Here is a 22,211-nt window from a genome sequence, read left to right as displayed (position 1 = left end):
GCAGGACCCTCTAGATCTTCCCCAAAAAACATAACATTATTTCTCTGCATGCATGTGCGTTGAACAGCGCAAGTAGTTTGGTTAATGTCAGTGGATAAATGTCACTTTCCCACAGCGCAGAACAAAATCACTTGTACAGGCCCCTTCTGCAAAAGCATTACCACTGTAGAAAGCAGTGAAGGTGAGGCAGTGTGCAGTCACCTCCGACACTTCCCTCCTCTGATCGGCCACGATCGGCCAAGGACCTCTCTATGAGAGCTGAGGGTGGAATTTTCTGGACCTCTGTAACTTGGGGAGACATGGCAAAAGGGATCCTCAATCAACAGCTCAGCCTTTGCTTTGTGGCCTGTCCGTATATATCTGTTCTCCAAATTACCTGCCGCTGCCCAGGTGTCAGCTGGTGAGATGGAATGACCTCCCAGGTAGGATCCTGGCAGATGATTTGCATAGGCAAACCCCCTCGCTCTCTTTCTTACCCCTGCTTACTCCACAGTAGCAAGTATCTGGGCAAAATATAGTGGTCGAGGTAGGGTAGCAGTAACTAGCAACTCTGAGAAAGTAAATCTGGGGAGCTTGGCGACTTGTGGGGAACAACTGCAGAGCTCATCTCCCAGAACTTTGTGGCACGGGGAGAAGGTCTGTGGGATTTCAGTAACTTGGAGACATGCAACCTGGTCGGGAGTGCTTCAGGTCTCCTTCCTTGCATGTTCCAAGCAACTCAACAAAGCATCAACAGGCTGCCATGCCAGCCACAGAGCCCCTTTCCACATGATTAAAAGCCTAAAATCTTTTCCATGCAAACACATAGCCACCGAAAACCATATTTTCTTTGTTTTCTCTCTCTCTGTCTCTCTCTCCTCCCTCCCTCCCTCCCTCCTTCCCATCCCCCATAACCCCCCCCTCCCTCTTCCTCTCCCTACCATTCATTTTAAGTTTTCCTGCACTGCAGCACATTGTGACAATGGTATTTCACAATCGGACTGTTTGAAAGTTACAGAAATAAAAAAAGAATTAACCAACTAAAAGCAGCCAAATCCGGAGTACACTGCTAAGCCACAATTAAAGATTAAGGCCTAGAAGCAAGTAAAGCTGTAGTTCAGAGCGATGTTTGCAAATAGCTCCTTAAAGCAGTTGACGCTGGAGTGCACAACAAGAGGAAAAGTGATAATACTCAGTTTGGTAGAATGGGATAAAAAACAAAAGCAGCGTGCCACTTCTAAAAGTACAAGTCAAGAAATTGAAGGAGATGGGGCTGTTCATTCAGTCAATAGGACTCACAAGTAAAAGTCTCCCGAGGCATTAGTGTTGAATTTGGCCCAAAATGTATTGTGTTGTCGTGTATTATGTATGAAAATACAATTTCAATCTTCATTAAAAAAAGATGTATTAAAAAATAAATACTTGCAGATTAAGAAAGTTTCTGTCCTGTCGTGTGCCAAAAATAGTGAATGCTTTACGAATGTGCGTGTCATCCTTTGAAGCAGGGGCCAATTCTATTTTCCCATTTTCATTCCAATATTAGTACATGTTTTGCTGAGGTACATAGGAATGGATCTGTTAAGAAATGAAACAAAAAGCCTGGAAAAATGTTGAAACAGGTAGGATTTGGACTTACAATAAACGGACTCACAGTCAGATGTGCTATCCCTTGACCCACTGACCCGCTTACCTTTTGTGTAATCCTTTTGCTCTCAGCAGTGTTGTCCAAAGTTCCCTACTTAAAGAGACTTTCTTATAAAAAAAGATCCTAGACATGTTTTTTATGGCCCACATGCCTCATATCCCGTTGCTCTTGATAAACTCACATCATCTCCCACCAATACAAGCTGTAAAAGATGTCAAGGGCATAGCCAAGGAAATTAGACGTGGGCCGAAGGTTGAGCAATCCTTAAATCAGCAGCAAAAATAACATTGAAATCAGCTTCAGAATCTCTTAAAGGATGGGCCAACACTGGTTGCTTGCAGGGCGCAATCGGGCTGACGCCTTAAGGCAAGCGCAAAGGGAGAGCCAACCAAACCATTGATTAGGACCTCTGGACTTTCTGCTCTTTAACATAAGGACATTTGATATGGCAAACGTTTGACCAAACACCATTTAGATGTCGGATGGTATGGAATTAAGCGGCAAACAGCAATACATCAGCATTCTTTGCTGCTTTATTGATCTGGTCCTAAAGGGTTTGGTTTAATGCCAATTATATTTAAAGATAAAAAGATTCATGCTCAACGGTGCTTGCAAATCGACACCCCTCTCCCCATCACGATGGCTGGGTGATGCAAGAGTGAGAGCATCACAGCAGACCCAGAGACATGAGAAACACTCTGTACCTCTGAGTGCATGTGGGCCCATGGCTGGATCAAGGACAAGGCAAGAATAGGAGATGGCTTAAGGTGTCAGCACCCAGGCTGCCCCATTGCGCACTGCCAGCAACAGATGTTGGACCATCCTTTAAGAGATTCTGAGGCTTATTTCAATGTTAACTTTGCTGCTGATTAAAGGATTGCTCAACCTTCGACCCGCGTCTAGTTTGCTTGGCTAAGCCCTGAAAATCTTTTACAGCTTGTATTGGTGGGAGATGATGTGAGTTTATCAAGAGCAACGGGATATGAGGCATGTGTGCCACAAAATGCAGGTCTATGATCTTTTATTTGAAAGCCACTTTGGAAAACCCTACTGAGAACAAAAGGATTACACAAAAGGAAAGGGGGTCAGGGGGGCAAGGGATAGCACATCTGAATGTGAGTCATTTAATTGTAAGTCCAAATCCTACGCGTTTCGACATTTTTCCAGGCTTTTTGTTTCAGTTCTTAACAGATCCACTCCTATGTACCTCTGTGCTTTCAACAGAGTTTTCATTGTAATGGAGGGACATACAGTATGCCTTAAACATGCCTGGGCAGGGAAGACTATGTAAAAGCAAGAGTAGCAGACAGCTTAATAAATCATCAGCAGGACCCTCTAGACCTTCCCCAAAAAACATAACATGATTTCTATGCATGTATGTGCGTTGAACAGCACAAGTAATTTGGTTAATGTCAGTGGATAAATGTCACTTTCCCACAGCGCAGACAAAATCACTTGTACAGGCCCCTTCTGCAAAAGCATTACCGCTGTAGAAAGCAGTGAAAAGGTGAGGCAGTGTGCAGTCCCCCCACCCCCGACCCTGATCGGCCACGATCGGCCAAGGACCTCTCTATAAGAGCTGAGGGTGGAATTTTTCTGGACCTCAGTAACTTAGGGAGACATGGCTAAAGGGATCCTCAATCAACGGCCCAGCTTTTGCTCTGTGGCCTGTCCGAATATGTCTGTTCTCCAAATTACCTGCCGCTGCCCAGGTGTCAGATGGTGAGATGGAATGACCTCCCAGGAAGCATACTGGCAGATGATTTGCATAGGCACACCCCCTCTCCCTCTCTCTTAGCCCTGCTTACTCCACAGTAGCAAGTATCTGGGGAAAATATAGTGGTCGAGGTGGGGTAGCAGTAACTAGCAACTCTGAGAAAGTAAATCTGGGACACTTGGCGACCTGTGGGGAACAACTGCAGAGCTCAGTGCCCAGAAGTTTGTGGCACAGGGAGGAGGTCTGTTGGATTTCAGTAACTTGGAGACATGCAACCTGGTCGGGAGTGCTTCAGGTCTCCTTCCTTGCATGTTCCAAGCAACTCAACAAAGCATCAACAGGCTGAGATACCAACCACAGAGCCCCTTTCCACTTGATTAAAAGGCTAAAATCTTTTCCATGCAAATACATAGCCCCCAAATACCATATTTTCTTTGTTTTCTCTCTCTCTCCTCCCTGTCTCCTTCCCTCGCTCCCTCCCACCCTCCCGCACTCTCTCTTCCCCCCAGCCCCTCTCCCTCTCCCTACCATTAATTTTAAGTTTTCATGCACTGCAGCACATTGTGGCAATGGTATTTCACAATGGGACTGTTTGAAAGTTACAGAAATCAAAAAAGAAATCAACCAACTAAAAGCAGCCAAACCCGGAGTACACTGCTCAGCCCCATTTAAAGATTAAGGCCCAGAAGCAAGTAAAGCTGTAGTTCAGAGCGATATTTGCAAATAGCACCTTAAAGCAGTTTACGCTGGAGTGCACAACAAGGGGGAAAGTGATAATACTGAGTTTGGTAGAATGGGATAAAAAAAAACAAAAGAAGCGTGCCACTTGTAAAAGTACAAGTCAAGAAATTGAAGGGGACGGGGCTGTTCATTCAGTCAAGAGGACTCACAAGTAAAAGGCTCCTGAGGCATTAGTGTTGAATTTGGCGCAAAATGCATTGTGTTGTCGTGTAATATGAATGAACATACAATTTCAATCTTCAATAAAGAAAGATCTATTAAAAAATCAACACTTGCAAATTAAGAAAGTTTCTGTCCAGTCATGTTCCAAAAATAGTGAATGCTTTACGAATGTGCGTGTCATCCTTTAGAGCAGGGGCCGATTTAAATTTCCCATTATCATTCCAATATTAGTACATGTGTTGCAGAAGCAAGCGCAAAGGGAGAGTCAATCAAACCATTGATTAGGACCTCTGGTCAAAGGTTTGCCATACCAAATGTCCTTATTTCAGAGGGCAGAAAGTCCAAACACCATTTAGATATCGGGTGGTATGAAATGAAGAGGCAAACAACAACGAATAAGCATTCTTTGCTGCTGTATTGATCTGGCCCTAAAGGGTTTTAGTTTAATGCCAATTATATTTAAAGATATAAAGATGAATGGTCCAGGGTGCTTGCAAAATGAAAACCCCCTCCCCATCACAATGGCTGGGTCATACAAGCCTGAGAGCATCACAATAGACCCAATAGACATGAGAAAAACTCGGTACCTCTGAGTGTATGTGGGCCCATGGCTGTATCAAGGACAAGGCAAAAACAGGAGGTGGCTTAAGGAGTCAGCACCAGAGGCTGTCCGATTGAGCCCTGTAAGCAACAGATGTTGGACCATCCTATAAAGGATTCTGAGGCTGATTTCAATTTTAACTTTGCTGCTGATTTAAGGATTGCTCAACCTTCGACCCACGTCTAGTTTGCTTGGATAAGCCCTGGAAATCTTTTACAGCTTGTACTGGTGGGAGATGATGTGACTTTATCAACTGCAACGGGATATGAGGCATGTGTGCCACAAAAAGCAGGTCTAGGATTTTTTTATAAGAAAGCCGCTTTAAGAAGGGAACTTTGGGCAACCCCACTGAGAGCAAAAGTATTACACAAAAGGTAAGGGGGTCAGTGGGTCAACTGATACAATAAACTAACTCACAGTCAAATGTGCTAAGTCCAAATACTACCTGTTTCTACATTTTCCAGGCTTTTTGTCTCATTTCTTAACAGATCCATTCCTATGTACCTCTGTGCTTTCAACAGAGTTTTCATTGTAAGGGAGGGACATACAGTATACCTTAAACATTCCTGGGCAGGGAAGACTCTATGTAAAAGCAAGAGTAGCAGACAGCTTAAAAGAATCATCAGCAGGACCCTCTAGATCTTCCCCAAAAAACATAACATTATTTCTCTGCATGCATGTGCGTTGAACAGCGCAAGTAGTTTGGTTAATGTCAGTGGATAAATGTCACTTTCCCACAGCGCAGAACAAAATCACTTGTACAGGCCCCTTCTGCAAAAGCATTACCACTGTAGAAAGCAGTGAAGGTGAGGCAGTGTGCAGTCACCTCCGACACTTCCCTCCTCTGATCGGCCACGATCGGCCAAGGACCTCTCTATGAGAGCTGAGGGTGGAATTTTCTGGACCTCTGTAACTTGGGGAGACATGGCAAAAGGGATCCTCAATCAACAGCTCAGCCTTTGCTTTGTGGCCTGTCCGTATATATCTGTTCTCCAAATTACCTGCCGCTGCCCAGGTGTCAGCTGGTGAGATGGAATGACCTCCCAGGTAGGATCCTGGCAGATGATTTGCATAGGCAAACCCCCTCGCTCTCTTTCTTACCCCTGCTTACTCCACAGTAGCAAGTATCTGGGCAAAATATAGTGGTCGAGGTAGGGTAGCAGTAACTAGCAACTCTGAGAAAGTAAATCTGGGGAGCTTGGCGACTTGTGGGGAACAACTGCAGAGCTCATCTCCCAGAACTTTGTGGCACGGGGAGAAGGTCTGTGGGATTTCAGTAACTTGGAGACATGCAACCTGGTCGGGAGTGCTTCAGGTCTCCTTCCTTGCATGTTCCAAGCAACTCAACAAAGCATCAACAGGCTGCCATGCCAGCCACAGAGCCCCTTTCCACATGATTAAAAGCCTAAAATCTTTTCCATGCAAACACATAGCCACCGAAAACCATATTTTCTTTGTTTTCTCTCTCTCTGTCTCTCTCTCCTCCCTCCCTCCCTCCCTCCTTCCCATCCCCCATAACCCCCCCCTCCCTCTTCCTCTCCCTACCATTCATTTTAAGTTTTCCTGCACTGCAGCACATTGTGACAATGGTATTTCACAATCGGACTGTTTGAAAGTTACAGAAATAAAAAAAGAATTAACCAACTAAAAGCAGCCAAATCCGGAGTACACTGCTAAGCCACAATTAAAGATTAAGGCCTAGAAGCAAGTAAAGCTGTAGTTCAGAGCGATGTTTGCAAATAGCTCCTTAAAGCAGTTGACGCTGGAGTGCACAACAAGAGGAAAAGTGATAATACTCAGTTTGGTAGAATGGGATAAAAAACAAAAGCAGCGTGCCACTTCTAAAAGTACAAGTCAAGAAATTGAAGGAGATGGGGCTGTTCATTCAGTCAATAGGACTCACAAGTAAAAGTCTCCCGAGGCATTAGTGTTGAATTTGGCCCAAAATGTATTGTGTTGTCGTGTATTATGTATGAAAATACAATTTCAATCTTCATTAAAAAAAGATGTATTAAAAAATAAATACTTGCAGATTAAGAAAGTTTCTGTCCTGTCGTGTGCCAAAAATAGTGAATGCTTTACGAATGTGCGTGTCATCCTTTGAAGCAGGGGCCAATTCTATTTTCCCATTTTCATTCCAATATTAGTACATGTTTTGCTGAGGTACATAGGAATGGATCTGTTAAGAAATGAAACAAAAAGCCTGGAAAAATGTTGAAACAGGTAGGATTTGGACTTACAATAAACGGACTCACAGTCAGATGTGCTATCCCTTGACCCACTGACCCGCTTACCTTTTGTGTAATCCTTTTGCTCTCAGCAGTGTTGTCCAAAGTTCCCTACTTAAAGAGACTTTCTTATAAAAAAAGATCCTAGACATGTTTTTTATGGCCCACATGCCTCATATCCCGTTGCTCTTGATAAACTCACATCATCTCCCACCAATACAAGCTGTAAAAGATGTCAAGGGCATAGCCAAGGAAATTAGACGTGGGCCGAAGGTTGAGCAATCCTTAAATCAGCAGCAAAAATAACATTGAAATCAGCTTCAGAATCTCTTAAAGGATGGGCCAACACTGGTTGCTTGCAGGGCGCAATCGGGCTGACGCCTTAAGGCAAGCGCAAAGGGAGAGCCAACCAAACCATTGATTAGGACCTCTGGACTTTCTGCTCTTTAACATAAGGACATTTGATATGGCAAACGTTTGACCAAACACCATTTAGATGTCGGATGGTATGGAATTAAGCGGCAAACAGCAATACATCAGCATTCTTTGCTGCTTTATTGATCTGGTCCTAAAGGGTTTGGTTTAATGCCAATTATATTTAAAGATAAAAAGATTCATGCTCAACGGTGCTTGCAAATCGACACCCCTCTCCCCATCACGATGGCTGGGTGATGCAAGAGTGAGAGCATCACAGCAGACCCAGAGACATGAGAAACACTCTGTACCTCTGAGTGCATGTGGGCCCATGGCTGGATCAAGGACAAGGCAAGAATAGGAGATGGCTTAAGGTGTCAGCACCCAGGCTGCCCCATTGCGCACTGCCAGCAACAGATGTTGGACCATCCTTTAAGAGATTCTGAGGCTTATTTCAATGTTAACTTTGCTGCTGATTAAAGGATTGCTCAACCTTCGACCCGCGTCTAGTTTGCTTGGCTAAGCCCTGAAAATCTTTTACAGCTTGTATTGGTGGGAGATGATGTGAGTTTATCAAGAGCAACGGGATATGAGGCATGTGTGCCACAAAATGCAGGTCTATGATCTTTTATTTGAAAGCCACTTTGGAAAACCCTACTGAGAACAAAAGGATTACACAAAAGGAAAGGGGGTCAGGGGGGCAAGGGATAGCACATCTGAATGTGAGTCATTTAATTGTAAGTCCAAATCCTACGCGTTTCGACATTTTTCCAGGCTTTTTGTTTCAGTTCTTAACAGATCCACTCCTATGTACCTCTGTGCTTTCAACAGAGTTTTCATTGTAATGGAGGGACATACAGTATGCCTTAAACATGCCTGGGCAGGGAAGACTATGTAAAAGCAAGAGTAGCAGACAGCTTAATAAATCATCAGCAGGACCCTCTAGACCTTCCCCAAAAAACATAACATGATTTCTATGCATGTATGTGCGTTGAACAGCACAAGTAATTTGGTTAATGTCAGTGGATAAATGTCACTTTCCCACAGCGCAGACAAAATCACTTGTACAGGCCCCTTCTGCAAAAGCATTACCGCTGTAGAAAGCAGTGAAAAGGTGAGGCAGTGTGCAGTCCCCCCACCCCCGACCCTGATCGGCCACGATCGGCCAAGGACCTCTCTATAAGAGCTGAGGGTGGAATTTTTCTGGACCTCAGTAACTTAGGGAGACATGGCTAAAGGGATCCTCAATCAACGGCCCAGCTTTTGCTCTGTGGCCTGTCCGAATATGTCTGTTCTCCAAATTACCTGCCGCTGCCCAGGTGTCAGATGGTGAGATGGAATGACCTCCCAGGAAGCATACTGGCAGATGATTTGCATAGGCACACCCCCTCTCCCTCTCTCTTAGCCCTGCTTACTCCACAGTAGCAAGTATCTGGGGAAAATATAGTGGTCGAGGTGGGGTAGCAGTAACTAGCAACTCTGAGAAAGTAAATCTGGGACACTTGGCGACCTGTGGGGAACAACTGCAGAGCTCAGTGCCCAGAAGTTTGTGGCACAGGGAGGAGGTCTGTTGGATTTCAGTAACTTGGAGACATGCAACCTGGTCGGGAGTGCTTCAGGTCTCCTTCCTTGCATGTTCCAAGCAACTCAACAAAGCATCAACAGGCTGAGATACCAACCACAGAGCCCCTTTCCACTTGATTAAAAGGCTAAAATCTTTTCCATGCAAATACATAGCCCCCAAATACCATATTTTCTTTGTTTTCTCTCTCTCTCCTCCCTGTCTCCTTCCCTCGCAAAGCACTCTCTCTTCCCCCCAGCCCCTCTCCCTCTCCCTACCATTAATTTTAAGTTTTCATGCACTGCAGCACATTGTGGCAATGGTATTTCACAATGGGACTGTTTGAAAGTTACAGAAATCAAAAAAGAAATCAACCAACTAAAAGCAGCCAAACCCGGAGTACACTGCTCAGCCCCATTTAAAGATTAAGGCCCAGAAGCAAGTAAAGCTGTAGTTCAGAGCGATATTTGCAAATAGCACCTTAAAGCAGTTTACGCTGGAGTGCACAACAAGGGGGAAAGTGATAATACTGAGTTTGGTAGAATGGGATAAAAAAAAACAAAAGAAGCGTGCCACTTGTAAAAGTACAAGTCAAGAAATTGAAGGGGACGGGGCTGTTCATTCAGTCAAGAGGACTCACAAGTAAAAGGCTCCTGAGGCATTAGTGTTGAATTTGGCGCAAAATGCATTGTGTTGTCGTGTAATATGAATGAACATACAATTTCAATCTTCAATAAAGAAAGATCTATTAAAAAATCAACACTTGCAAATTAAGAAAGTTTCTGTCCAGTCATGTTCCAAAAATAGTGAATGCTTTACGAATGTGCGTGTCATCCTTTAGAGCAGGGGCCGATTTAAATTTCCCATTATCATTCCAATATTAGTACATGTGTTGCAGAAGCAAGCGCAAAGGGAGAGTCAATCAAACCATTGATTAGGACCTCTGGTCAAAGGTTTGCCATACCAAATGTCCTTATTTCAGAGGGCAGAAAGTCCAAACACCATTTAGATATCGGGTGGTATGAAATGAAGAGGCAAACAACAACGAATAAGCATTCTTTGCTGCTGTATTGATCTGGCCCTAAAGGGTTTTAGTTTAATGCCAATTATATTTAAAGATATAAAGATTAATGGTCCAGGGTGCTTGCAAAATGAAAACCCCCTCCCCATCACAATGGCTGGGTCATACAAGCCTGAGAGCATCACAATAGACCCAATAGACATGAGAAAAACTCGGTACCTCTGAGTGTATGTGGGCCCATGGCTGTATCAAGGACAAGGCAAAAACAGGAGGTGGCTTAAGGAGTCAGCACCAGAGGCTGTCCGATTGAGCCCTGTAAGCAACAGATGTTGGACCATCCTATAAAGGATTCTGAGGCTGATTTCAATTTTAACTTTGCTGCTGATTTAAGGATTGCTCAACCTTCGACCCACGTCTAGTTTGCTTGGATAAGCCCTGGAAATCTTTTACAGCTTGTACTGGTGGGAGATGATGTGACTTTATCAACTGCAACGGGATATGAGGCATGTGTGCCACAAAAAGCAGGTCTAGGATTTTTTTATAAGAAAGCCGCTTTAAGAAGGGAACTTTGGGCAACCCCACTGAGAGCAAAAGTATTACACAAAAGGTAAGGGGGTCAGTGGGTCAACTGATACAATAAACTAACTCACAGTCAAATGTGCTAAGTCCAAATACTACCTGTTTCTACATTTTCCAGGCTTTTTGTCTCATTTCTTAACAGATCCATTCCTATGTACCTCTGTGCTTTCAACAGAGTTTTCATTGTAAGGGAGGGACATACAGTATACCTTAAACATTCCTGGGCAGGGAAGACTCTATGTAAAAGCAAGAGTAGCAGACAGCTTAAAAGAATCATCAGCAGGACCCTCTAGATCTTCCCCAAAAAACATAACATTATTTCTCTGCATGCATGTGCGTTGAACAGCGCAAGTAGTTTGGTTAATGTCAGTGGATAAATGTCACTTTCCCACAGCGCAGAACAAAATCACTTGTACAGGCCCCTTCTGCAAAAGCATTACCACTGTAGAAAGCAGTGAAGGTGAGGCAGTGTGCAGTCACCTCCGACACTTCCCTCCTCTGATCGGCCACGATCGGCCAAGGACCTCTCTATGAGAGCTGAGGGTGGAATTTTCTGGACCTCTGTAACTTGGGGAGACATGGCAAAAGGGATCCTCAATCAACAGCTCAGCCTTTGCTTTGTGGCCTGTCCGTATATATCTGTTCTCCAAATTACCTGCCGCTGCCCAGGTGTCAGCTGGTGAGATGGAATGACCTCCCAGGTAGGATCCTGGCAGATGATTTGCATAGGCAAACCCCCTCGCTCTCTTTCTTACCCCTGCTTACTCCACAGTAGCAAGTATCTGGGCAAAATATAGTGGTCGAGGTAGGGTAGCAGTAACTAGCAACTCTGAGAAAGTAAATCTGGGGAGCTTGGCGACTTGTGGGGAACAACTGCAGAGCTCATCTCCCAGAACTTTGTGGCACGGGGAGAAGGTCTGTGGGATTTCAGTAACTTGGAGACATGCAACCTGGTCGGGAGTGCTTCAGGTCTCCTTCCTTGCATGTTCCAAGCAACTCAACAAAGCATCAACAGGCTGCCATGCCAGCCACAGAGCCCCTTTCCACATGATTAAAAGCCTAAAATCTTTTCCATGCAAACACATAGCCACCGAAAACCATATTTTCTTTGTTTTCTCTCTCTCTGTCTCTCTCTCCTCCCTCCCTCCCTCCCTCCTTCCCATCCCCCATAACCCCCCCCTCCCTCTTCCTCTCCCTACCATTCATTTTAAGTTTTCCTGCACTGCAGCACATTGTGACAATGGTATTTCACAATCGGACTGTTTGAAAGTTACAGAAATAAAAAAAGAATTAACCAACTAAAAGCAGCCAAATCCGGAGTACACTGCTAAGCCACAATTAAAGATTAAGGCCTAGAAGCAAGTAAAGCTGTAGTTCAGAGCGATGTTTGCAAATAGCTCCTTAAAGCAGTTGACGCTGGAGTGCACAACAAGAGGAAAAGTGATAATACTCAGTTTGGTAGAATGGGATAAAAAACAAAAGCAGCGTGCCACTTCTAAAAGTACAAGTCAAGAAATTGAAGGAGATGGGGCTGTTCATTCAGTCAATAGGACTCACAAGTAAAAGTCTCCCGAGGCATTAGTGTTGAATTTGGCCCAAAATGTATTGTGTTGTCGTGTATTATGTATGAAAATACAATTTCAATCTTCATTAAAAAAAGATGTATTAAAAAATAAATACTTGCAGATTAAGAAAGTTTCTGTCCTGTCGTGTGCCAAAAATAGTGAATGCTTTACGAATGTGCGTGTCATCCTTTGAAGCAGGGGCCAATTCTATTTTCCCATTTTCATTCCAATATTAGTACATGTTTTGCTGAGGTACATAGGAATGGATCTGTTAAGAAATGAAACAAAAAGCCTGGAAAAATGTTGAAACAGGTAGGATTTGGACTTACAATAAACGGACTCACAGTCAGATGTGCTATCCCTTGACCCACTGACCCGCTTACCTTTTGTGTAATCCTTTTGCTCTCAGCAGTGTTGTCCAAAGTTCCCTACTTAAAGAGACTTTCTTATAAAAAAAGATCCTAGACATGTTTTTTATGGCCCACATGCCTCATATCCCGTTGCTCTTGATAAACTCACATCATCTCCCACCAATACAAGCTGTAAAAGATGTCAAGGGCATAGCCAAGGAAATTAGACGTGGGCCGAAGGTTGAGCAATCCTTAAATCAGCAGCAAAAATAACATTGAAATCAGCTTCAGAATCTCTTAAAGGATGGGCCAACACTGGTTGCTTGCAGGGCGCAATCGGGCTGACGCCTTAAGGCAAGCGCAAAGGGAGAGCCAACCAAACCATTGATTAGGACCTCTGGACTTTCTGCTCTTTAACATAAGGACATTTGATATGGCAAACGTTTGACCAAACACCATTTAGATGTCGGATGGTATGGAATTAAGCGGCAAACAGCAATACATCAGCATTCTTTGCTGCTTTATTGATCTGGTCCTAAAGGGTTTGGTTTAATGCCAATTATATTTAAAGATAAAAAGATTCATGCTCAACGGTGCTTGCAAATCGACACCCCTCTCCCCATCACGATGGCTGGGTGATGCAAGAGTGAGAGCATCACAGCAGACCCAGAGACATGAGAAACACTCTGTACCTCTGAGTGCATGTGGGCCCATGGCTGGATCAAGGACAAGGCAAGAATAGGAGATGGCTTAAGGTGTCAGCACCCAGGCTGCCCCATTGCGCACTGCCAGCAACAGATGTTGGACCATCCTTTAAGAGATTCTGAGGCTTATTTCAATGTTAACTTTGCTGCTGATTAAAGGATTGCTCAACCTTCGACCCGCGTCTAGTTTGCTTGGCTAAGCCCTGAAAATCTTTTACAGCTTGTATTGGTGGGAGATGATGTGAGTTTATCAAGAGCAACGGGATATGAGGCATGTGTGCCACAAAATGCAGGTCTATGATCTTTTATTTGAAAGCCACTTTGGAAAACCCTACTGAGAACAAAAGGATTACACAAAAGGAAAGGGGGTCAGGGGGGCAAGGGATAGCACATCTGAATGTGAGTCATTTAATTGTAAGTCCAAATCCTACGCGTTTCGACATTTTTCCAGGCTTTTTGTTTCAGTTCTTAACAGATCCACTCCTATGTACCTCTGTGCTTTCAACAGAGTTTTCATTGTAATGGAGGGACATACAGTATGCCTTAAACATGCCTGGGCAGGGAAGACTATGTAAAAGCAAGAGTAGCAGACAGCTTAATAAATCATCAGCAGGACCCTCTAGACCTTCCCCAAAAAACATAACATGATTTCTATGCATGTATGTGCGTTGAACAGCACAAGTAATTTGGTTAATGTCAGTGGATAAATGTCACTTTCCCACAGCGCAGACAAAATCACTTGTACAGGCCCCTTCTGCAAAAGCATTACCGCTGTAGAAAGCAGTGAAAAGGTGAGGCAGTGTGCAGTCCCCCCACCCCCGACCCTGATCGGCCACGATCGGCCAAGGACCTCTCTATAAGAGCTGAGGGTGGAATTTTTCTGGACCTCAGTAACTTAGGGAGACATGGCTAAAGGGATCCTCAATCAACGGCCCAGCTTTTGCTCTGTGGCCTGTCCGAATATGTCTGTTCTCCAAATTACCTGCCGCTGCCCAGGTGTCAGATGGTGAGATGGAATGACCTCCCAGGAAGCATACTGGCAGATGATTTGCATAGGCACACCCCCTCTCCCTCTCTCTTAGCCCTGCTTACTCCACAGTAGCAAGTATCTGGGGAAAATATAGTGGTCGAGGTGGGGTAGCAGTAACTAGCAACTCTGAGAAAGTAAATCTGGGACACTTGGCGACCTGTGGGGAACAACTGCAGAGCTCAGTGCCCAGAAGTTTGTGGCACAGGGAGGAGGTCTGTTGGATTTCAGTAACTTGGAGACATGCAACCTGGTCGGGAGTGCTTCAGGTCTCCTTCCTTGCATGTTCCAAGCAACTCAACAAAGCATCAACAGGCTGAGATACCAACCACAGAGCCCCTTTCCACTTGATTAAAAGGCTAAAATCTTTTCCATGCAAATACATAGCCCCCAAATACCATATTTTCTTTGTTTTCTCTCTCTCTCCTCCCTGTCTCCTTCCCTCGCAAAGCACTCTCTCTTCCCCCCAGCCCCTCTCCCTCTCCCTACCATTAATTTTAAGTTTTCATGCACTGCAGCACATTGTGGCAATGGTATTTCACAATGGGACTGTTTGAAAGTTACAGAAATCAAAAAAGAAATCAACCAACTAAAAGCAGCCAAACCCGGAGTACACTGCTCAGCCCCATTTAAAGATTAAGGCCCAGAAGCAAGTAAAGCTGTAGTTCAGAGCGATATTTGCAAATAGCACCTTAAAGCAGTTTACGCTGGAGTGCACAACAAGGGGGAAAGTGATAATACTGAGTTTGGTAGAATGGGATAAAAAAAAACAAAAGAAGCGTGCCACTTGTAAAAGTACAAGTCAAGAAATTGAAGGGGACGGGGCTGTTCATTCAGTCAAGAGGACTCACAAGTAAAAGGCTCCTGAGGCATTAGTGTTGAATTTGGCGCAAAATGCATTGTGTTGTCGTGTAATATGAATGAACATACAATTTCAATCTTCAATAAAGAAAGATCTATTAAAAAATCAACACTTGCAAATTAAGAAAGTTTCTGTCCAGTCATGTTCCAAAAATAGTGAATGCTTTACGAATGTGCGTGTCATCCTTTAGAGCAGGGGCCGATTTAAATTTCCCATTATCATTCCAATATTAGTACATGTGTTGCAGAAGCAAGCGCAAAGGGAGAGTCAATCAAACCATTGATTAGGACCTCTGGTCAAAGGTTTGCCATACCAAATGTCCTTATTTCAGAGGGCAGAAAGTCCAAACACCATTTAGATATCGGGTGGTATGAAATGAAGAGGCAAACAACAACGAATAAGCATTCTTTGCTGCTGTATTGATCTGGCCCTAAAGGGTTTTAGTTTAATGCCAATTATATTTAAAGATATAAAGATTAATGGTCCAGGGTGCTTGCAAAATGAAAACCCCCTCCCCATCACAATGGCTGGGTCATACAAGCCTGAGAGCATCACAATAGACCCAATAGACATGAGAAAAACTCGGTACCTCTGAGTGTATGTGGGCCCATGGCTGTATCAAGGACAAGGCAAAAACAGGAGGTGGCTTAAGGAGTCAGCACCAGAGGCTGTCCGATTGAGCCCTGTAAGCAACAGATGTTGGACCATCCTATAAAGGATTCTGAGGCTGATTTCAATTTTAACTTTGCTGCTGATTTAAGGATTGCTCAACCTTCGACCCACGTCTAGTTTGCTTGGATAAGCCCTGGAAATCTTTTACAGCTTGTACTGGTGGGAGATGATGTGACTTTATCAACTGCAACGGGATATGAGGCATGTGTGCCACAAAAAGCAGGTCTAGGATTTTTTTATAAGAAAGCCGCTTTAAGAAGGGAACTTTGGGCAACCCCACTGAGAGCAAAAGTATTACACAAAAGGTAAGGGGGTCAGTGGGTCAACTGATACAATAAACTAACTCACAGTCAAATGTGCTAAGTCCAAATACTACCTGTTTCTACATTTTCCAGGCTTTTTGTCTCATTTCTTAACAGATCCATTCCTATGTACCTCTGTGCTTTCAACAGAGTTTTCATTGTAAGGGAGGGACATACAGTATACCTTAAACATTCCTGGGCAGGGAAGACTCTATGTAAAAGCAAGAGTAGCAGACAGCTTAAAAGAATCATCAGCAGGACCCTCTAGATCTTCCCCAAAAAACATAACATTATTTCTCTGCATGCATGTACGTTGAACAGCGCAAGTAGTTTGGTTAATGTCAGTGGATAAATGTCACTTTCCCACAGCGCAGAACAAAATCACTTGTACAGGCCCCTTCTGCAAAAGCATTACCACTGTAGAAAGCAGTGAAGGTGAGGCAGTGTGCAGTCACCTCCGACACTTCCCTCCTCTGATCGGCCACGATCGGCCAAGGACCTCTCTATGAGAGCTGAGGGTGGAATTTTCTGGACCTCTGTAACTTGGGGAGACATGGCAAAAGGGATCCTCAATCAACAGCTCAGCCTTTGCTTTGTGGCCTGTCCGTATATATCTGTTCTCCAAATTACCTGCCGCTGCCCAGGTGTCAGCTGGTGAGATGGAATGACCTCCCAGGTAGGATCCTGGCAGATGATTTGCATAGGCAAACCCCCTCGCTCTCTTTCTTACCCCTGCTTACTCCACAGTAGCAAGTATCTGGGCAAAATATAGTGGTCGAGGTAGGGTAGCAGTAACTAGCAACTCTGAGAAAGTAAATCTGGGGAGCTTGGCGACTTGTGGGGAACAACTGCAGAGCTCATCTCCCAGAACTTTGTGGCACGGGGAGAAGGTCTGTGGGATTTCAGTAACTTGGAGACATGCAACCTGGTCGGGAGTGCTTCAGGTCTCCTTCCTTGCATGTTCCAAGCAACTCAACAAAGCATCAACAGGCTGCCATGCCAGCCACAGAGCCCCTTTCCACATGATTAAAAGCCTAAAATCTTTTCCATGCAAACACATAGCCACCGAAAACCATATTTTCTTTGTTTTCTCTCTCTCTGTCTCTCTCTCCTCCCTCCCTCCCTCCCTCCTTCCCATCCCCCATAACCCCCCCCTCCCTCTTCCTCTCCCTACCATTCATTTTAAGTTTTCCTGCACTGCAGCACATTGTGACAATGGTATTTCACAATCGGACTGTTTGAAAGTTACAGAAATAAAAAAAGAATTAACCAACTAAAAGCAGCCAAATCCGGAGTACACTGCTAAGCCACAATTAAAGATTAAGGCCTAGAAGCAAGTAAAGCTGTAGTTCAGAGCGATGTTTGCAAATAGCTCCTTAAAGCAGTTGACGCTGGAGTGCACAACAAGAGGAAAAGTGATAATACTCAGTTTGGTAGAATGGGATAAAAAACAAAAGCAGCGTGCCACTTCTAAAAGTACAAGTCAAGAAATTGAAGGAGATGGGGCTGTTCATTCAGTCAATAGGACTCACAAGTAAAAGTCTCCCGAGGCATTAGTGTTGAATTTGGCCCAAAATGTATTGTGTTGTCGTGTATTATGTATGAAAATACAATTTCAATCTTCATTAAAAAAAGATGTATTAAAAAATAAATACTTGCAGATTAAGAAAGTTTCTGTCCTGTCGTGTGCCAAAAATAGTGAATGCTTTACGAATGTGCGTGTCATCCTTTGAAGCAGGGGCCAATTCTATTTTCCCATTTTCATTCCAATATTAGTACATGTTTTGCTGAGGTACATAGGAATGGATCTGTTAAGAAATGAAACAAAAAGCCTGGAAAAATGTTGAAACAGGTAGGATTTGGACTTACAATAAACGGACTCACAGTCAGATGTGCTATCCCTTGACCCACTGACCCGCTTACCTTTTGTGTAATCCTTTTGCTCTCAGCAGTGTTGTCCAAAGTTCCCTACTTAAAGAGACTTTCTTATAAAAAAAGATCCTAGACATGTTTTTTATGGCCCACATGCCTCATATCCCGTTGCTCTTGATAAACTCACATCATCTCCCACCAATACAAGCTGTAAAAGATGTCAAGGGCATAGCCAAGGAAATTAGACGTGGGCCGAAGGTTGAGCAATCCTTAAATCAGCAGCAAAAATAACATTGAAATCAGCTTCAGAATCTCTTAAAGGATGGGCCAACACTGGTTGCTTGCAGGGCGCAATCGGGCTGACGCCTTAAGGCAAGCGCAAAGGGAGAGCCAACCAAACCATTGATTAGGACCTCTGGACTTTCTGCTCTTTAACATAAGGACATTTGATATGGCAAACGTTTGACCAAACACCATTTAGATGTCGGATGGTATGGAATTAAGCGGCAAACAGCAATACATCAGCATTCTTTGCTGCTTTATTGATCTGGTCCTAAAGGGTTTGGTTTAATGCCAATTATATTTAAAGATAAAAAGATTCATGCTCAACGGTGCTTGCAAATCGACACCCCTCTCCCCATCACGATGGCTGGGTGATGCAAGAGTGAGAGCATCACAGCAGACCCAGAGACATGAGAAACACTCTGTACCTCTGAGTGCATGTGGGCCCATGGCTGGATCAAGGACAAGGCAAGAATAGGAGATGGCTTAAGGTGTCAGCACCCAGGCTGCCCCATTGCGCACTGCCAGCAACAGATGTTGGACCATCCTTTAAGAGATTCTGAGGCTTATTTCAATGTTAACTTTGCTGCTGATTAAAGGATTGCTCAACCTTCGACCCGCGTCTAGTTTGCTTGGCTAAGCCCTGAAAATCTTTTACAGCTTGTATTGGTGGGAGATGATGTGAGTTTATCAAGAGCAACGGGATATGAGGCATGTGTGCCACAAAATGCAGGTCTATGATCTTTTATTTGAAAGCCACTTTGGAAAACCCTACTGAGAACAAAAGGATTACACAAAAGGAAAGGGGGTCAGGGGGGCAAGGGATAGCACATCTGAATGTGAGTCATTTAATTGTAAGTCCAAATCCTACGCGTTTCGACATTTTTCCAGGCTTTTTGTTTCAGTTCTTAACAGATCCACTCCTATGTACCTCTGTGCTTTCAACAGAGTTTTCATTGTAATGGAGGGACATACAGTATGCCTTAAACATGCCTGGGCAGGGAAGACTATGTAAAAGCAAGAGTAGCAGACAGCTTAATAAATCATCAGCAGGACCCTCTAGACCTTCCCCAAAAAACATAACATGATTTCTATGCATGTATGTGCGTTGAACAGCACAAGTAATTTGGTTAATGTCAGTGGATAAATGTCACTTTCCCACAGCGCAGACAAAATCACTTGTACAGGCCCCTTCTGCAAAAGCATTACCGCTGTAGAAAGCAGTGAAAAGGTGAGGCAGTGTGCAGTCCCCCCACCCCCGACCCTGATCGGCCACGATCGGCCAAGGACCTCTCTATAAGAGCTGAGGGTGGAATTTTTCTGGACCTCAGTAACTTAGGGAGACATGGCTAAAGGGATCCTCAATCAACGGCCCAGCTTTTGCTCTGTGGCCTGTCCGAATATGTCTGTTCTCCAAATTACCTGCCGCTGCCCAGGTGTCAGATGGTGAGATGGAATGACCTCCCAGGAAGCATACTGGCAGATGATTTGCATAGGCACACCCCCTCTCCCTCTCTCTTAGCCCTGCTTACTCCACAGTAGCAAGTATCTGGGGAAAATATAGTGGTCGAGGTGGGGTAGCAGTAACTAGCAACTCTGAGAAAGTAAATCTGGGACACTTGGCGACCTGTGGGGAACAACTGCAGAGCTCAGTGCCCAGAAGTTTGTGGCACAGGGAGGAGGTCTGTTGGATTTCAGTAACTTGGAGACATGCAACCTGGTCGGGAGTGCTTCAGGTCTCCTTCCTTGCATGTTCCAAGCAACTCAACAAAGCATCAACAGGCTGAGATACCAACCACAGAGCCCCTTTCCACTTGATTAAAAGGCTAAAATCTTTTCCATGCAAATACATAGCCCCCAAATACCATATTTTCTTTGTTTTCTCTCTCTCTCCTCCCTGTCTCCTTCCCTCGCAAAGCACTCTCTCTTCCCCCCAGCCCCTCTCCCTCTCCCTACCATTAATTTTAAGTTTTCATGCACTGCAGCACATTGTGGCAATGGTATTTCACAATGGGACTGTTTGAAAGTTACAGAAATCAAAAAAGAAATCAACCAACTAAAAGCAGCCAAACCCGGAGTACACTGCTCAGCCCCATTTAAAGATTAAGGCCCAGAAGCAAGTAAAGCTGTAGTTCAGAGCGATATTTGCAAATAGCACCTTAAAGCAGTTTACGCTGGAGTGCACAACAAGGGGGAAAGTGATAATACTGAGTTTGGTAGAATGGGATAAAAAAAAACAAAAGAAGCGTGCCACTTGTAAAAGTACAAGTCAAGAAATTGAAGGGGACGGGGCTGTTCATTCAGTCAAGAGGACTCACAAGTAAAAGGCTCCTGAGGCATTAGTGTTGAATTTGGCGCAAAATGCATTGTGTTGTCGTGTAATATGAATGAACATACAATTTCAATCTTCAATAAAGAAAGATCTATTAAAAAATCAACACTTGCAAATTAAGAAAGTTTCTGTCCAGTCATGTTCCAAAAATAGTGAATGCTTTACGAATGTGCGTGTCATCCTTTAGAGCAGGGGCCGATTTAAATTTCCCATTATCATTCCAATATTAGTACATGTGTTGCAGAAGCAAGCGCAAAGGGAGAGTCAATCAAACCATTGATTAGGACCTCTGGTCAAAGGTTTGCCATACCAAATGTCCTTATTTCAGAGGGCAGAAAGTCCAAACACCATTTAGATATCGGGTGGTATGAAATGAAGAGGCAAACAACAACGAATAAGCATTCTTTGCTGCTGTATTGATCTGGCCCTAAAGGGTTTTAGTTTAATGCCAATTATATTTAAAGATATAAAGATTAATGGTCCAGGGTGCTTGCAAAATGAAAACCCCCTCCCCATCACAATGGCTGGGTCATACAAGCCTGAGAGCATCACAATAGACCCAATAGACATGAGAAAAACTCGGTACCTCTGAGTGTATGTGGGCCCATGGCTGTATCAAGGACAAGGCAAAAACAGGAGGTGGCTTAAGGAGTCAGCACCAGAGGCTGTCCGATTGAGCCCTGTAAGCAACAGATGTTGGACCATCCTATAAAGGATTCTGAGGCTGATTTCAATTTTAACTTTGCTGCTGATTTAAGGATTGCTCAACCTTCGACCCACGTCTAGTTTGCTTGGATAAGCCCTGGAAATCTTTTACAGCTTGTACTGGTGGGAGATGATGTGACTTTATCAACTGCAACGGGATATGAGGCATGTGTGCCACAAAAAGCAGGTCTAGGATTTTTTTATAAGAAAGCCGCTTTAAGAAGGGAACTTTGGGCAACCCCACTGAGAGCAAAAGTATTACACAAAAGGTAAGGGGGTCAGTGGGTCAACTGATACAATAAACTAACTCACAGTCAAATGTGCTAAGTCCAAATACTACCTGTTTCTACATTTTCCAGGCTTTTTGTCTCATTTCTTAACAGATCCATTCCTATGTACCTCTGTGCTTTCAACAGAGTTTTCATTGTAAGGGAGGGACATACAGTATACCTTAAACATTCCTGGGCAGGGAAGACTCTATGTAAAAGCAAGAGTAGCAGACAGCTTAAAAGAATCATCAGCAGGACCCTCTAGATCTTCCCCAAAAAACATAACATTATTTCTCTGCATGCATGTGCGTTGAACAGCGCAAGTAGTTTGGTTAATGTCAGTGGATAAATGTCACTTTCCCACAGCGCAGAACAAAATCACTTGTACAGGCCCCTTCTGCAAAAGCATTACCACTGTAGAAAGCAGTGAAGGTGAGGCAGTGTGCAGTCACCTCCGACACTTCCCTCCTCTGATCGGCCACGATCGGCCAAGGACCTCTCTATGAGAGCTGAGGGTGGAATTTTCTGGACCTCTGTAACTTGGGGAGACATGGCAAAAGGGATCCTCAATCAACAGCTCAGCCTTTGCTTTGTGGCCTGTCCGTATATATCTGTTCTCCA

At 44.1% G+C, this 22,211-nt stretch overlaps 4 non-coding genes across 4 annotated transcripts; all 4 read right to left on the bottom strand.

The window, feature by feature from the left end:
- Positions 1-4,390: 4,390 nt before the first annotated feature.
- Positions 4,391-4,497, bottom strand: LOC138560733 (U6 spliceosomal RNA). The gene has a single exon (XR_011299199.1). It is a non-coding gene; the product is annotated as a U6 spliceosomal RNA (small nuclear RNA).
- Positions 4,498-9,847: 5,350 nt separating this feature from the next.
- Positions 9,848-9,954, bottom strand: LOC138560732 (U6 spliceosomal RNA). Its single transcript, XR_011299198.1, has one exon. It is a non-coding gene; the product is annotated as a U6 spliceosomal RNA (small nuclear RNA).
- Positions 9,955-15,304: 5,350 nt separating this feature from the next.
- On the bottom strand, positions 15,305-15,411 carry LOC138560731 (U6 spliceosomal RNA). Its single transcript, XR_011299197.1, has one exon. It is a non-coding gene; the product is annotated as a U6 spliceosomal RNA (small nuclear RNA).
- Positions 15,412-20,761: 5,350 nt separating this feature from the next.
- On the bottom strand, positions 20,762-20,868 carry LOC138560730 (U6 spliceosomal RNA). Its single transcript, XR_011299196.1, has one exon. It is a non-coding gene; the product is annotated as a U6 spliceosomal RNA (small nuclear RNA).
- Positions 20,869-22,211: the final 1,343 nt, after the last annotated feature.

This window comes from Ambystoma mexicanum, unplaced genomic scaffold (genome assembly GCF_040938575.1).
Source record: "Ambystoma mexicanum isolate Mex_15411 unplaced genomic scaffold, UKY_AmexF1_1 Mex_scaf48, whole genome shotgun sequence".
NCBI lineage: Eukaryota > Metazoa > Chordata > Amphibia > Caudata > Ambystomatidae > Ambystoma > Ambystoma mexicanum.
The sequence above is the reverse complement of the archived record's forward strand: the minus strand, read 5'-3'. Positions and strand labels throughout refer to the sequence as shown.